The sequence below is a fragment of the Hemitrygon akajei genome, chromosome 11, assembly GCF_048418815.1.
Source record: "Hemitrygon akajei chromosome 11, sHemAka1.3, whole genome shotgun sequence".
NCBI lineage: Eukaryota > Metazoa > Chordata > Chondrichthyes > Myliobatiformes > Dasyatidae > Hemitrygon > Hemitrygon akajei.
In genome coordinates, this window is record NC_133134.1 from 163,964,095 (window position 1) to 163,979,617 (window position 15,523).

Consider the following 15,523-nt stretch of genomic DNA (forward strand, 5'->3'; position numbering starts at 1 on the left):
CCATTTTAACTCCAACAAACTGCCTCCAACAACGCTTGACTCCCGCCTGGGAGACCAAATCCACTTACTCCCATCACTCCGGTCTCCCGGGGAGGTCTCTGAAAAATGCTATCCGGTTAAAACGTCCCTAGCCTGGGACTCCATCTCCACTTTTATTGTGTCCTAAAACCTGTCTGACCACTCCAACTGCAGACCCTATCTGTTGCTAGGATACCAAGCAGCCTTACTTATTCAACTCTTAAAGGTACACTGTCCATTTGGGTTTAAATATCTAAGCCTTCTTATTGGCCTCCAGTGGCCTGGAGAATGAAGAGCATGTCACTGTAAGGTTAGGTTGAGATTATGCGGGCAGTGGGCAAAAAAGCCCCCTCGTGTTTTTTGATCTCGCCACTTGAGATTCAATTTCACGTGACCCTGCCACTTTAAACTGGCCCACGCCTTCATTAACCAGGTCCACCACTTGCCTTTATTGAAACTTGCCCCTCTTAACACAGAATATCCAGTTTATGGGAATTTACTAAGTTAGGGTAAAATTATGCGGACAGTGGGCATGGGAATTTACTAAGTTAGGGTAAAATTATGCGGACAGTGGGCATGGGAATTTACTAAGTTAGGGTAAAATTATGCGGACAGTGGGTTAGGGTTAGGGTTGGGGTTGGGGTTGGGGTTGGGGTTGGGGTTGGGGTTGGGGTTGGGGTTGGGGTTGGGGTTGGGGTTGGGGTTGGGGTTAGGGTTAGGGTTAGGGTTGGGGTTAGGGTTAGGGTTAGGGTTGGGTTAGGGTTAGGGTTAGGGTTAGGGTTAGGGTTAGGGTTAGGGTTAGGGTTTAGGGTTAGGGTTAGGGTTAGGGTTAGGGTTAGGGTTAGGGTTAGGGTTAGGTTGAGATTATGCGGGCAGTGGGCAAAAAAGCCCCCTCGTGTTTTTTGATCTCGCCACTTGAGATTCAATTTCACGTGACCCTGCCACTTTGAACTGGCCCACGCCTTCATTAACCAGGTCCACCACTTGCCTTTATTGAAACTTGCCCCTCTTAACACAGAATATCCAGTTTATGGGAATTTACTAAGTTAGGGTGAAATTATGCGGGCAGTGGGCAATTCAGCCCTCTTGTGCTTTCTGATCTTGCCACTTGAGATTCAGTTTCACACGACCCTGCCACTTCAAAATGACCGACGCCTTCACTAACCAAGTCCAACACTCATCCCTGTTGAAATTTACCCCTCTCGACCCGGAGCACTAAGTCTATGGGGATTTAACAAGGGTCAATCAGGGTGTGCTTTGGGTTTGTGGGGCTAAAACCAGAGTTAATCGGGAAGTGCCTAAAATTTATGGGGATGTGCACCCCATCTGGATTAGGTTTAAATTTTAAACCATACAGGCAGTGGGCAATTCAGCCCTCTTGTGCTTTCTGATCTCGCCACCAGAGATTCAGTTTCACACGATCCTGCCACTTTAAACTGGCCCACGCCTTTACCAACCAGGCCCAACACTTATCCCTGTTGATCAGTCAGGGTGTGCTTTAGGTTTGTACGGCTGAAGCCAGAGTTAATCGGGAAGTGCCTAGGGTTTGTGGGGGTGTATGCCCCTTTTGGACCCTAGGATTAGGTTTAAATTTTAGGCTAGTGGATATATTTAAACTGGCCGACGCCTTCACCAATCAGACCCAACACTTATTCCTGTTGAAATTACCCCTCTTGACACGGGACACTGTCTATGGGGGTTTAGCAAGGGTCAATCAGGATGTGCTTTGGGTTTGTGGGGCTAAAGCCAGGGTTAATCGGGGAGTGAATAGGGTTTGTGGGGGTGTGTACCCCATCTAAACTTTAGTAGGGTTTGTGGGGGGTGTGTACCCCATCCAAACTTTAGTAGGGTTTGTGGGGGTGTGTACCCCATCTAAACTTTAGTAGGGTTTGTGGGGGTGTGTACCCCATCTAAACTTTAAGATTAGGTTTAAGTTTTAAGCTAGTGAATATATATGTTTGACTAGGAGATATTAGAATACAGAATTTTAAATGACGGTATATGAACTGCTATGGCGAATGAGCTAGTATAATAAAGCCAGGTTAATCTAGACCATGCCTTTCATTATCAAGGTCCGACACCACTTGGTTCAACGAACCGGGTGTGCACTGGGACACATCATCAGTAATGTAACCTCGGATCATCAGGTGTTTCGGGCCTTTAATCACTAGACACCCTACTCGAGGTGGCCCAACAGTGTCAGGCTCAGACACTGCCTGTATTCCTCCCAGGGACCAATAATGAGAGGCATGTAATTCTAAGGGTAATGATATTTTTTTTAAAAAATCACTACCTGGCATCTATGTGCCAAGGGTTACATGGAAAATAAAACAATAATATTCTTACCACTAGTTTTGTGTCTTGGGTCAACCATTTTAACTCCAACAAACTGCCTCCAACAACGCTTGACTCCCGCCTGGGAGACCAAATCCACTTACTCCCATCACTCCGGTCTCCCGGGGAGGTCTCTGAAAAATGCTATCCGGTTAAAACGTCCCTAGCCTGGGACTCCATCTCCACTTTTATTGTGTCCTAAAACCTGTCTGACCACTCCAACTGCAGACCCTATCTGTTGCTAGGATACCAAGCAGCCTTACTTATTCAACTCTTAAAGGTACACTGTCCATTTGGGTTTAAATATCTAAGCCTTCTTATTGGCCTCCAGTGGCCTGGAGAATGAAGAGCATGTCACTGTAAGGTTAGGTTGAGATTATGCGGGCAGTGGGCAAAAAAGCCCCCTCGTGTTTTTTGATCTCGCCACTTGAGATTCAATTTCACGTGACCCTGCCACTTTAAACTGGCCCACGCCTTCATTAACCAGGTCCACCACTTGCCTTTATTGAAACTTGCCCCTCTTAACACAGAATATCCAGTTTATGGGAATTTACTAAGTTAGGGTAAAATTATGCGGACAGTGGGCATGGGAATTTACTAAGTTAGGGTAAAATTATGCGGACAGTGGGCATGGGAATTTACTAAGTTAGGGTAAAATTATGCGGACAGTGGGTTAGGGTTAGGGTTGGGGTTGGGGTTGGGGTTGGGGTTGGGGTTGGGGTTGGGGTTGGGGTTGGGGTTGGGGTTGGGGTTGGGGTTGGGGTTAGGGTTAGGGTTAGGGTTGGGGTTAGGGTTAGGGTTAGGGTTGGGTTAGGGTTAGGGTTAGGGTTAGGGTTAGGGTTAGGGTTAGGGTTAGGGTTTAGGGTTAGGGTTAGGGTTAGGGTTAGGGTTAGGGTTAGGGTTAGGGTTAGGTTGAGATTATGCGGGCAGTGGGCAAAAAAGCCCCCTCGTGTTTTTTGATCTCGCCACTTGAGATTCAATTTCACGTGACCCTGCCACTTTGAACTGGCCCACGCCTTCATTAACCAGGTCCACCACTTGCCTTTATTGAAACTTGCCCCTCTTAACACAGAATATCCAGTTTATGGGAATTTACTAAGTTAGGGTGAAATTATGCGGGCAGTGGGCAATTCAGCCCTCTTGTGCTTTCTGATCTTGCCACTTGAGATTCAGTTTCACACGACCCTGCCACTTCAAAATGACCGACGCCTTCACTAACCAAGTCCAACACTCATCCCTGTTGAAATTTACCCCTCTCGACCCGGAGCACTAAGTCTATGGGGATTTAACAAGGGTCAATCAGGGTGTGCTTTGGGTTTGTGGGGCTAAAACCAGAGTTAATCGGGAAGTGCCTAAAATTTATGGGGATGTGCACCCCATCTGGATTAGGTTTAAATTTTAAACCATACAGGCAGTGGGCAATTCAGCCCTCTTGTGCTTTCTGATCTCGCCACCAGAGATTCAGTTTCACACGATCCTGCCACTTTAAACTGGCCCACGCCTTTACCAACCAGGCCCAACACTTATCCCTGTTGATCAGTCAGGGTGTGCTTTAGGTTTGTACGGCTGAAGCCAGAGTTAATCGGGAAGTGCCTAGGGTTTGTGGGGGTGTATGCCCCTTTTGGACCCTAGGATTAGGTTTAAATTTTAGGCTAGTGGATATATTTAAACTGGCCGACGCCTTCACCAATCAGACCCAACACTTATTCCTGTTGAAATTACCCCTCTTGACACGGGACACTGTCTATGGGGGTTTAGCAAGGGTCAATCAGGATGTGCTTTGGGTTTGTGGGGCTAAAGCCAGGGTTAATCGGGGAGTGAATAGGGTTTGTGGGGGTGTGTACCCCATCTAAACTTTAGTAGGGTTTGTGGGGGGTGTGTACCCCATCCAAACTTTAGTAGGGTTTGTGGGGGTGTGTACCCCATCTAAACTTTAGTAGGGTTTGTGGGGGTGTGTACCCCATCTAAACTTTAAGATTAGGTTTAAGTTTTAAGCTAGTGAATATATATGTTTGACTAGGAGATATTAGAATACAGAATTTTAAATGACGGTATATGAACTGCTATGGCGAATGAGCTAGTATAATAAAGCCAGGTTAATCTAGACCATGCCTTTCATTATCAAGGTCCGACACCACTTGGTTCAACGAACCGGGTGTGCACTGGGACACATCATCAGTAATGTAACCTCGGATCATCAGGTGTTTCGGGCCTTTAATCACTAGACACCCTACTCGAGGTGGCCCAACAGTGTCAGGCTCAGACACTGCCTGTATTCCTCCCAGGGACCAATAATGAGAGGCATGTAATTCTAAGGGTAATGATATTTTTTTTAAAAAATCACTACCTGGCATCTATGTGCCAAGGGTTACATGGAAAATAAAACAATAATATTCTTACCACTAGTTTTGTGTCTTGGGTCAACCATTTTAACTCCAACAAACTGCCTCCAACAACGCTTGACTCCCGCCTGGGAGACCAAATCCACTTACTCCCATCACTCCGGTCTCCCGGGGAGGTCTCTGAAAAATGCTATCCGGTTAAAACGTCCCTAGCCTGGGACTCCATCTCCACTTTTATTGTGTCCTAAAACCTGTCTGACCACTCCAACTGCAGACCCTATCTGTTGCTAGGATACCAAGCAGCCTTACTTATTCAACTCTTAAAGGTACACTGTCCATTTGGGTTTAAATATCTAAGCCTTCTTATTGGCCTCCAGTGGCCTGGAGAATGAAGAGCATGTCACTGTAAGGTTAGGTTGAGATTATGCGGGCAGTGGGCAAAAAAGCCCCCTCGTGTTTTTTGATCTCGCCACTTGAGATTCAATTTCACGTGACCCTGCCACTTTAAACTGGCCCACGCCTTCATTAACCAGGTCCACCACTTGCCTTTATTGAAACTTGCCCCTCTTAACACAGAATATCCAGTTTATGGGAATTTACTAAGTTAGGGTAAAATTATGCGGACAGTGGGCATGGGAATTTACTAAGTTAGGGTAAAATTATGCGGACAGTGGGCATGGGAATTTACTAAGTTAGGGTAAAATTATGCGGACAGTGGGTTAGGGTTAGGGTTAGGGTTGTGGACATTAGGGTTAGGGTTAGGGTTAGGGTTAGGGTTAGGGTTAGGGTTAGGGTTAGGGTTAGGGTTAAGGTTAGGGTTAGGGTTAGGGTTAGGGTTGTGGACATTAGGGTTAGGGTTAGGGTTAGGGTTAGGGTTAGGGTTAAGGTTAGGGTTAGGGTTAGGGTTAGGTTTAAGGTTAGGGTTAGGGTTAGGTTAGGGTTAGGGTTAGGGTTAGGGTTAAGGTTAGGGTTAGGGTTAGGGTTAGGGTTGTGGACATTAGGGTTAGGGTTAGGGTTAGGGTTAGGGTTAGGGTTAGGGTTAGGGTTAGGGTTAGGGTTAGGGTTAGGGTTGTGGATTAGGGTTAGGGTTAGGGTTAGGGTTAGGGTTAGGGTTAGGGTTAGGGTTAGGGTTATGGTTAGGGTTAGGGTTAGGGTTGTGGATTAGGGTTAGGGTTAGGGTTAGGGTTAGGGTTAGCGTTAGGGTTAGGGTTAGGGTTAGGGTTAGGGTTAGGGTTAGGGTTAGGGTTATGGTTAGGGTTAGGGTTAGGGTTAGGGTTAAGGTTAGGGTTAGGGTTAGGGTTAGGGTTGTGGACATGTAGGGTTAGGGTTAGGGTTAGGGTTAGGGTTAGGGTTAGGGTTAGGGTTAGGGTTAGGGTTAGGGTTAGGGTTAAGGTTAGGGTTAGGGTTAGGGTTAGGGTTGTGGACATGCTATGACGTTGCCAGAAGCGCGTCCACACTTGGGTTAGGGTTAGGGTTAGGGTTAGGGTTAGGGTTAGGGTTAGGGTTAGGGTTAGGGTTAGGGTTAGTGTTAGGGTTTAGGGTTAGGGTTAGGGTTAGGGTTAGGGTTAGGGTTAGGGTTAGGGTTGTGGATTAGGGTTAGGGTTAAGGTTAGGGTTAGGGTTAGGGTTAGGGTTGTGGATATGCTATGACGTTGGGTTAGGGTTAGGGTTAGGGTTAGGGTTAGGGTTAGGGTTAGGGTTAGGGTTAGGGTTAGGGTTAGGGTTGTGGATTAGGGTTAGGGTTAAGGTTAGGGTTAGGGTTAGGGTTAGGGTTAGGGTTAGGGTTAGGGTTAGGGTTAGGGTTAGGGTTAGGGTTAGGGTCCGCGCATTAGGGTTAGGGTTAGCGTTAGGGTTAGGGTTAGGGTTAGGGTTAGGGTTAGGGTTAGGGTTAGGGTTAGGGTTAGGGTTAGGGTTAGGGTTAAGGTTAGGGTTAGGGTTAGGGTTAGGGTTAGGGTTAGGGTTAGGGTTAGGGTTAGGGTTAAGGTTAGGGTTAGGGTTAGGGTTAGGGTTGTGGACATTAGGGTTAGGGTTAGGGTTAGGGTTAGGGTTAGGGTTAAGGTTAGGGTTAGGGTTAGGGTTAGGTTTAAGGTTAGGGTTAGGGTTAAGGTTAGGGTTAGGGTTAGGGTTAGGGTTAAGGTTAGGGTTAGGGTTAGGGTTAGGGTTAGGGTTGTGGACATTAGGGTTAGGGTTAGGGTTAGGGTTAGGGTTAGGGTTAGGGTTGTGGATTAGGGTTAGGGTTAGGGTTAGGGTTAGGGTTAGGGTTAGGGTTAGGGTTGTGGACATTAGGGTTAGGGTTAGGGTTAGGGTTAGGGTTAGGGTTAGGGTTAGGGTTAGGGTTAGGGTTAAGGTTAGGGTTAGGGTTAGGGTTAGGGTTGTGGACATTAGGGTTAGGGTTAGGGTTAGGGTTAGGGTTAGGGTTAAGGTTAGGGTTAGGGTTAGGGTTAGGTTTAAGGTTAGGGTTAGGGTTAGGTTAGGGTTAGGGTTAGGGTTAGGGTTAAGGTTAGGGTTAGGGTTAGGGTTAGGGTTGTGGACATTAGGGTTAGGGTTAGGGTTAGGGTTAGGGTTAGGGTTAGGGTTAGGGTTAGGGTTAGGGTTAGGGTTGTGGATTAGGGTTAGGGTTAGGGTTAGGGTTAGGGTTAGGGTTAGGGTTAGGGTTATGGTTAGGGTTAGGGTTAGGGTTAGGGTTGTGGATTAGGGTTAGGGTTAGGGTTAGGGTTAGGGTTAGCGTTAGGGTTAGGGTTAGGGTTAGGGTTAGGGTTAGGGTTAGGGTTAGGGTTATGGTTAGGGTTAGGGTTAGGGTTAGGGTTAAGGTTAGGGTTAGGGTTAGGGTTAGGGTTGTGGACATGTAGGGTTAGGGTTAGGGTTAGGGTTAGGGTTAGGGTTAGGGTTAGGGTTAGGGTTAAGGTTAGGGTTAGGGTTAGGGTTAGGGTTGTGGACATGCTATGACGTTGCCAGAAGCGCGTCCACACTTGGGTTAGGGTTAGGGTTAGGGTTAGGGTTAGGGTTAGGGTTAGGGTTAGGGTTAGGGTTAGGGTTAGTGTTAGGGTTTAGGGTTAGGGTTAGGGTTAGGGTTAGGGTTAGGGTTAGGGTTAGGGTTAGGGTTGTGGATTAGGGTTAGGGTTAAGGTTAGGGTTAGGGTTAGGGTTAGGGTTGTGGATATGCTATGACGTTGGGTTAGGGTTAGGGTTAGGGTTAGGGTTAGGGTTAGGGTTAGGGTTAGGGTTAGGGTTAGGGTTGTGGATTAGGGTTAGGGTTAAGGTTAGGGTTAGGGTTAGGGTTAGGGTTAGGGTTAGGGTTAGGGTTAGGGTTAGGGTTAGGGTTAGGGTTAGGGTCCGCGCATTAGGGTTAGGGTTAGCGTTAGGGTTAGGGTTAGGGTTAGGGTTAGGGTTAGGGTTAGGGTTAGTGTTAGGGTTAGGGTTAGGGTTAGGGTTAGGGTTAAGGTTAGGGTTAGGGTTAGGGTTGTGGACATTAGGGTTAGGGTTAGGGTTAGGGTTAGGGTTAGGGTTAGGGTTAGGGTTAGGGTTAGGGTTAGGGTTAAGGTTAGGGTTAGGGTTAGGGTTAGGGTTGTGGACATTAGGGTTAGGGTTAGGGTTAGGGTTAGGGTTAGGGTTAAGGTTAGGGTTAGGGTTAGGGTTAGGTTTAAGGTTAGGGTTAGGGTTAAGGTTAGGGTTAGGGTTAGGGTTAGGGTTAAGGTTAGGGTTAGGGTTAGGGTTAGGGTTAGGGTTAAGGTTAGGGTTAGGGTTAGGGTTAGGTTTAAGGTTAGGGTTAGGGTTAAGGTTAGGGTTAGGGTTAGGGTTAGGGTTAAGGTTAGGGTTAGGGTTAGGGTTAGGGTTGTGGACATTAGGGTTAGGGTTAGGGTTAGGGTTAGGGTTAGGGTTAGGGTTAGGGTTAGGGTTAGGGTTGTGGATTAGGGTTAGGGTTAGGGTTAGGGTTAGGGTTAGGGTTAGGGTTAGGGTTAGGGTTGTGGACATTAGGGTTAGGGTTAGGGTTAGGGTTAGGGTTAAGGTTAGGGTTAGGGTTAGGGTTAGGGTTGTGGACATTAGGGTTAGGGTTAGGGTTAGGGTTAAGGTTAGGGTTAGGGTTAGGGTTAGGGTTGTGGACATTAGGGTTAGGGTTAGGGTTAGGGTTAGGGTTGTGGATTAGGGTTAGGGTTAAGGTTAGGGTTAGGGTTAGGGTTAGGGTTGTGGACATGCTATGACGTTGCCAGAAGCGCGTCCACACTTTAGGGTTAGGGTTAGGGTTAGGGTTAGGGTTAGGGTTAGTGTTAGGGTTAGGGTTAGGGTTGTGGATTAGGGTTAGGGTTAGGGTTAGGGTTAGGGTTAGGGTTAGGGTTAGGGTTAGGGTTAGGGTTAGGGTTGTGGACATGCTATGACGTTGCCAGAAGCGTGTCCACACTTACAGGCTGCCCTCCGCCCCCCCCCCCCCCAAGCACATCCTCAGAATGTGTTGTTTGTTCAGCAAAACAACACATTTCACTGTTTCGATGGCAAATAAAGCTAATCTTCATCTCTCTAACTGAGCTCATTCCATCTGCCTGCATTTGGCCAGTATCCCACTGAACCTTCCCAATCCAAATGTCTATCAAACTTTGTAATTGTACCTGCCTCACCCACTTCCTCTGGCAGCTTGTTCCCATTTACATGCCGACCTCCATATGAAAATGTTATCCCCCAGTACCCCTTTAAATCTTTCCCCCTCCCAGTTCAAAACTACGCCTTTAGTTTTGCGCACAAAATGCTGGAGGAATGTAGCAAGTTAGGGAGCATCTATGGAAATGATATGGGAATTGATGGTTTGGGTAGAGATCCTTATTTAGGACTGTTTCTTTACCCCAGGGGAAAGATTGTGACCATTCATCTTGTCTACACACCTCAGGATTTTATACACCTCAATAAAGTAACCCTGAGACACCTACACTCCAGGGAAAATCATCCCAATCTATCCAGGACCTCGTCGTATCTCAAACTCTTCAGTCCCAGTAACATCCTTGTGAATCTTTCTTGTGCTCTTTCCAGATTAATGACATATTTTTGATAGCAGGGTGTCCAGACTGGCACACAGTACTCCAAATGAGGACTTACCAATGTCCTATACCATAATACCCTGAGGAACAGAAGCAGGATCAGGCCATTCAGCCCATCAAGTCTGCTTTGCCATTCCATCATGGCTGAGTTATTATACCTCTCAACCCCATTCTCCTTCCCTCCCTCCGTAACCTTTGATACTCTTGCTAATCAACCACCTATCAACCTCTGCTTCAAATATCCCCAATGACTTGGCCTCCGCAGACATCTGTGGCACTGAATTTCACAGTTTCACCAACCGCTGGCTAAGGAAGTTCCTCCTCATCTCTGTCCTGTACATCCCTGCCCCCATACTCCAAATCCCAACCGTAATTTAATAATAAAACTTACTTTGAAACTTGAACTTTGAAGATGGAAAGGAAGGATATAGGCCAAACTCGGGCATTGGGACCACCTCAAATAGGCATCTAAGGAGGCATGAAAAAGTTGAGTCAAAGGGTCTGTTTCCAAGCTGTATACCCATCTGACTCTATTGTTAATCCAGACCTGAGATCATCTACCACCAGGCCCAAGAACAGCTTCTACCCTGCTATTAATAGCCTAGTACAGTACTATAAGATGCACTTGTGACCTCACACTCTAGCTTATGCTCACTTACTGTCTACCCACGCTGCGTTTCCTCTGTACCTGTAACGTTTCATTCTCCACTTTGCCATGGTCCTTTGGCCTGCCTTAACACACTGTGTAATGAATTGATCTGTGCGGACAGTGTGCAAGGCAAGGTTTTCACTCTACCTCTGAGCAACTGATAATAAACCAGTTTTCCAATTTACAGATTCAGAATCAGACTTATTATCACAGACATAGTTTCTGTCATGAAATTTGTTGTTTTGTTGCAGCATTGCAGTGCAAAACATTAAAAAGCTATAAATTACAATAATATACAAAATAAAGCATTAAATTAAACCAGTAGTGCAAATAGATAGCAAAATAATGAGGTAATTATCATGGGTTCAATGTCCATTCAGAAATCTGATGGCAGAGGGGAAGAAGCTGCTCCAAAAATGTTAAGTGTGTGTCTTCAGGCTCCTGTACCTTCTCCCTGATGGTAGAAATCAGATGGTGACAATCCTTATGGTAAGGATCCCGTACCATGTCTTAAAATGCCCAAAGATTATTCAACAATTTACACTTAAAAAACATGCCAGGTAATTAAAAGAATGCATAAACAGGCTTAGACTAGTGGTTGAGTTCAACGATTTCTGATGATCAACCATGGTAGGCCACTGTTTCTGCACCTATACAGACAGACAGACAGGCATACTTTATTGATCCCGAGGGAAATTGGGTTTTGTTACAGCCGCACCAACCAAGAATAGTGAAGAAATATAGCAATATAAAACCATAAATAATTAAATGATAATGTGTCTCTCCTCTCTCTGCATTTCATATTTTACTCACCTCCTCCTACTTACATCTCCCCAGGCACACCAGCTGATATTCGGCAGCATTCCCCATCCTCTCTCAGCCTGCACTACTTCCCCTTGAGTCATTCAGTCTCTTCCGTTCTGCACCAATTAAACAGAACTTTCTGAATCCCCACAACCAACAGCTCCCCCAACCATATGCTCCAACCTTTTCCCTGGCAAAAAGTAGTGGATATAGCCCAGTCCATCACGGGTAAAGCCCTCCCCACCACTGAGCACAGTTACATGAAACTCTGCCACAAGAAAGCAGCGTCTATTATCAGGCACTCCCACCACCCAGGCCATGATCTCTTCTCACTGCTGCCATCAGGTAGAAGGTACAAGAGCCTCAGGACTCGCACCACCAGCTTCAGGAACAGTTATTACCCCTCAACCAAAGGGGATAACTTCATTTGTCCCATCATTGAAATGTTCTGCAGAGCAGTGGGAGAAAATTCTACAGTTAGTTAACTCCTCTTCTATTTGTGCCAAACATGCCCTAATACAATTCAAGGTTGTACATAGGGCTCATATGTCCAAGGACAAACTTGCTCGATTTTACTCTCATGTCAATCCAATCTGCAACAGATGTCATTCTGAAATTGCCTCATTGACTCACATGTTTTGGTCTTGCCCCTGTTTGCAAAATTATTGGAAAGATATTTTTGGTGTTACTTCAACGGTTTTGAATATCAAATTACAACCTCATCCTATTACTGCAATTTTTGGCTTACCAGTGGTGGATAATAGTCGATTACCCCCCTCAGCCCGGTGGATGATCGCATTTGTTACACTAATGGCTAGAAGATCTATCCTATTGAACTGGAAAGAAATTAATCCTCCAACCACATTTCAGTGGTTCTCTCAAACTATTTCCTGTTAGAGTTTAGAAAAAATTAGAAGTGCCATTTTCGACCCCTCAGTCAAATCTGAAGAAACCTGGAGACCATTTATTCAACGTTATCATATGAGTTAAGCTGACCTTTCCCAAGCCTTATTCTTATCATCCCTAATTATTTGGATAGAGGTGCGGAATTATTGACACTACTGTGTATATCTGACATAATACAATAGCCCATGTCGGTTAGGTTAGTTTTTTTTTTGTATTTTTTGGTTTTTTTTTTACTTTTCTATTTTTTTGTAACCTACCATGAGTCTGGGAGGCTATTATATATGGATTATTAACTGTTTGTATTTGTATTCTAACCTATTAATTACGTACTCTCAAGCTCTCTATATTTGATGTTTTTCTTATTATGTTTATTTGAAAATTAATAAAAAGATTTAAAAAGAAATGTTCCCACAACCAATGGACTCAGGTTCAAGGACTCTTCATCGCATGTTCTTGATATTTATTATTATTATTTCTTTATATTTAGCAATTACAGTTTGTTGACTTCTGAATGCCCCAATTGGGCAGTCTTTCAAAGACTCTGTTACAGCTATTATCCTATAGAGTAATTGAGTATGGCTGCAAGAAAATGAATCTCAGGGTTGTATTCAGTGACATAAAGTGACACTTTGATAATAAATTTACTTTGAACTTTGACCACCACTCTCCTGCCCTCCACTCTGATTTCCCGCCTTTCTACTTGCAACTTAAAAATTACTTTATCTCCAGGCTTCTCCATTACAAATGAAAGATCACCTGCTTGGAACCGCTTCAGAATCAGGATCAGGGTCAGCTTTTATATCACAGATTTATAAAAGACCATAAGATATAGGAACAGGATTAGGCCATCAAGTCTGATCTGCTATTTCATCATGGCTGATTCAATTTTTCTCTCAGCCCCAGTCTGCCACAGGCAGCTGTGGAGGCCGAGACCGTGGCTATATTTAAAGTGAAAATTGATAGTGTCCTGAGTGGGGTCAGGGCATCAAAGGTTATGGTAAGAAAGCAGGTGTGTGGGGTTAAGTGGAATCCCATGGTCAGCCATTATGAAATGCCGGAACAAATTCGATGGGTTGAATGGTCTAATTCTGCGCTATTAATTTAATTTAATGCTTAATTCTGCTTATAGTCTTATAGTCCAGTCTCCTGCATTTTCCCTATATCCTTTCACGCCTTGACCAATCATGAATCTATCAACCTCTGCCTTGAATGTATATACAGACATGGCCTCCACAGCTGCCTGTGGCAAAGAATTCCACAGATTTACCACTCACTGGCTAAAGAAATCCCTCCTTATATCCGTTCTAAAAGGATGCCCCTCAATTCTGAGGCTGTGTCCTCTGGTCTTAGACTCTCCCACTATAGGAAACATCCTCTCCATATCCACTCTATCAAGGCCTTTCTCCATTCGATAGGTTTCAATAAGGTCATCCCTCATTCTTCTGAATTGTAGTGAATACAGGCCCAGAGCCATCAGATGTTCTTCATCTTTCAATCCATTCAATCCTGGAATCTGGAATCTTTTTCGTGAACCTCCGGTTTCAGCACAGCCTTTCTAAGACAAGGGGCTCAAGACTGCTCACAACACTCCAAATGGGGCCTCACCAGTGCTTTAGAAAGTTTCAACATTACATCCTTGTTTTTATATTCTCGTTCCTTCAGTAATGAATGCTAACATTGCATTTGACTTCCTCACCACAGACTCAACCTGCAAACTAACATTTAGGGAATCCTGCACAAGGACTCCCAAGTCCCTTTGCACCTCAGTTTGTTGTATTTTCTCTCCATTTAGAAAATAGTCAACTCTTTCATATCTTCTATGAAAGTGCATGAGCATCCATTTCTGACACTGTATTTAATTTTCCATTTCTTTGCCTATTCTCCTAATCTGTCTAAGTCCTTCTGTAGCCTTTCAATTTTCTCAAAACTACCTGCCCCTCCACCTATCTTCATATCATCTGCAAACTTTGCAACAAAGCCATTAATTCCATCACCCAAATCACTGACATATAATGTAAAAAGAATCAGTCCCAACACAGACCCCTGCGGAAAACCACTAGTCACCAGCAGCAGCCAGAAAAGGCTCCCTTTATTCCCACTCTTTGCTTCCTGCCAATCAGCCGTTGCTTTATCCATGCTAGAATCTTTCCTGTAATACCATGGACTTGTAGCTTGTTAAGCAGCCTCATGCGTGGCATCTTGTCAAAGACCATCTGAAAATTGATGCAAATATGTAGTAAAAAAAAGGTTGGGGGTGTTGTGGATAGTGTGGAGGGCTGCCAGAGGTTACAATGGGACAGCAATAAGATTCAGAACTGGGGTGAGAAGTGGCAGATGGAGTTCAACCCAGATAAGTGTGAAGTGGTTCATTTTGGTAGGTCCAGTTTGAGGACAGAATATAATATAAATGGTAAGACTCTAGGCGGTGTGGAGGATCAGAGGCAATGAAGGTCCTCCATCTCCTGCAGTGTTCAGGGCTTCCTTTGTCATGTCAGTAGCTTCCTCTTGGCTTTCACTACTGTCAGTCACGTAAGTCCTGGGTGGAGACTTGGGAATACTGCCACGCTCAGATGTAGGATTCTTTGTTGCTGTTTCTGTAACAATTTTGTTTTACCAGTCAGGTTTGTCAGCCCTGAGCTGAACCCCTGAATTTGGAGGACTGGTGGACCACTTTTAGTCTGGCTTCTAGCCTTTGACCTATTTGGCATGGGTGACCCTACCAAGAGCCAAAGCGTAAAGCCCTGATTCCAGCCAGCGTAGCTCAGCAAGTCACTGAGGTATGCAAACCTCCAAACCAGGACAAGGTTGTGGTCCTCTTAGGGGTGTCTGTAGATATGTTAGATTTCTATCTTCTGATTGGCAGAAGGTGCTTCAAAATCCCAATGAGAAAAGATCCAAAGGTTTCCGAATACAGACAAGTTAGCAGTGGTTCAGCTCAGAAATGTGTGGTGATGTGGTGGGAATCTCAGAGTTAAATAATAAAAGGTGTTTTTTAATGGGAACAGCTTGTTCTGAACAGGAATTTTTGAAAGATAATTATGAAGTGAGTTTACGTGCTTCTTTGGGTCATGGTAAAAGTCATGTCAGATGATACAGATCAGCTTTAATTGTCACATGTAGATCAAAGCATACAGTGTACTGTGTCAACTGCACCCAATCAAATCAGCGAGGATGTACTGAGGGCAGCCCGCAAGTGTTGCCACGCCTCCGGTGCCAACATAGCATACCCAGGACTTGTTAACTTTAACCCTAGCCATACATCTTTGGAACATGGGAGTGAAAGGAGCAGCTGGAGGAAACCCATGCTGTCACGGACTCCTTACAGATAGCGGTGGGAATCGAACCACAATGAATGATTAATACACAGTGAGCTTCCTGCATTTTATTACTCAGAAGGTCTGGGGATTTGACAGGAGTTCGGCTATTACCTTAGAGTCATAGAAAAGTT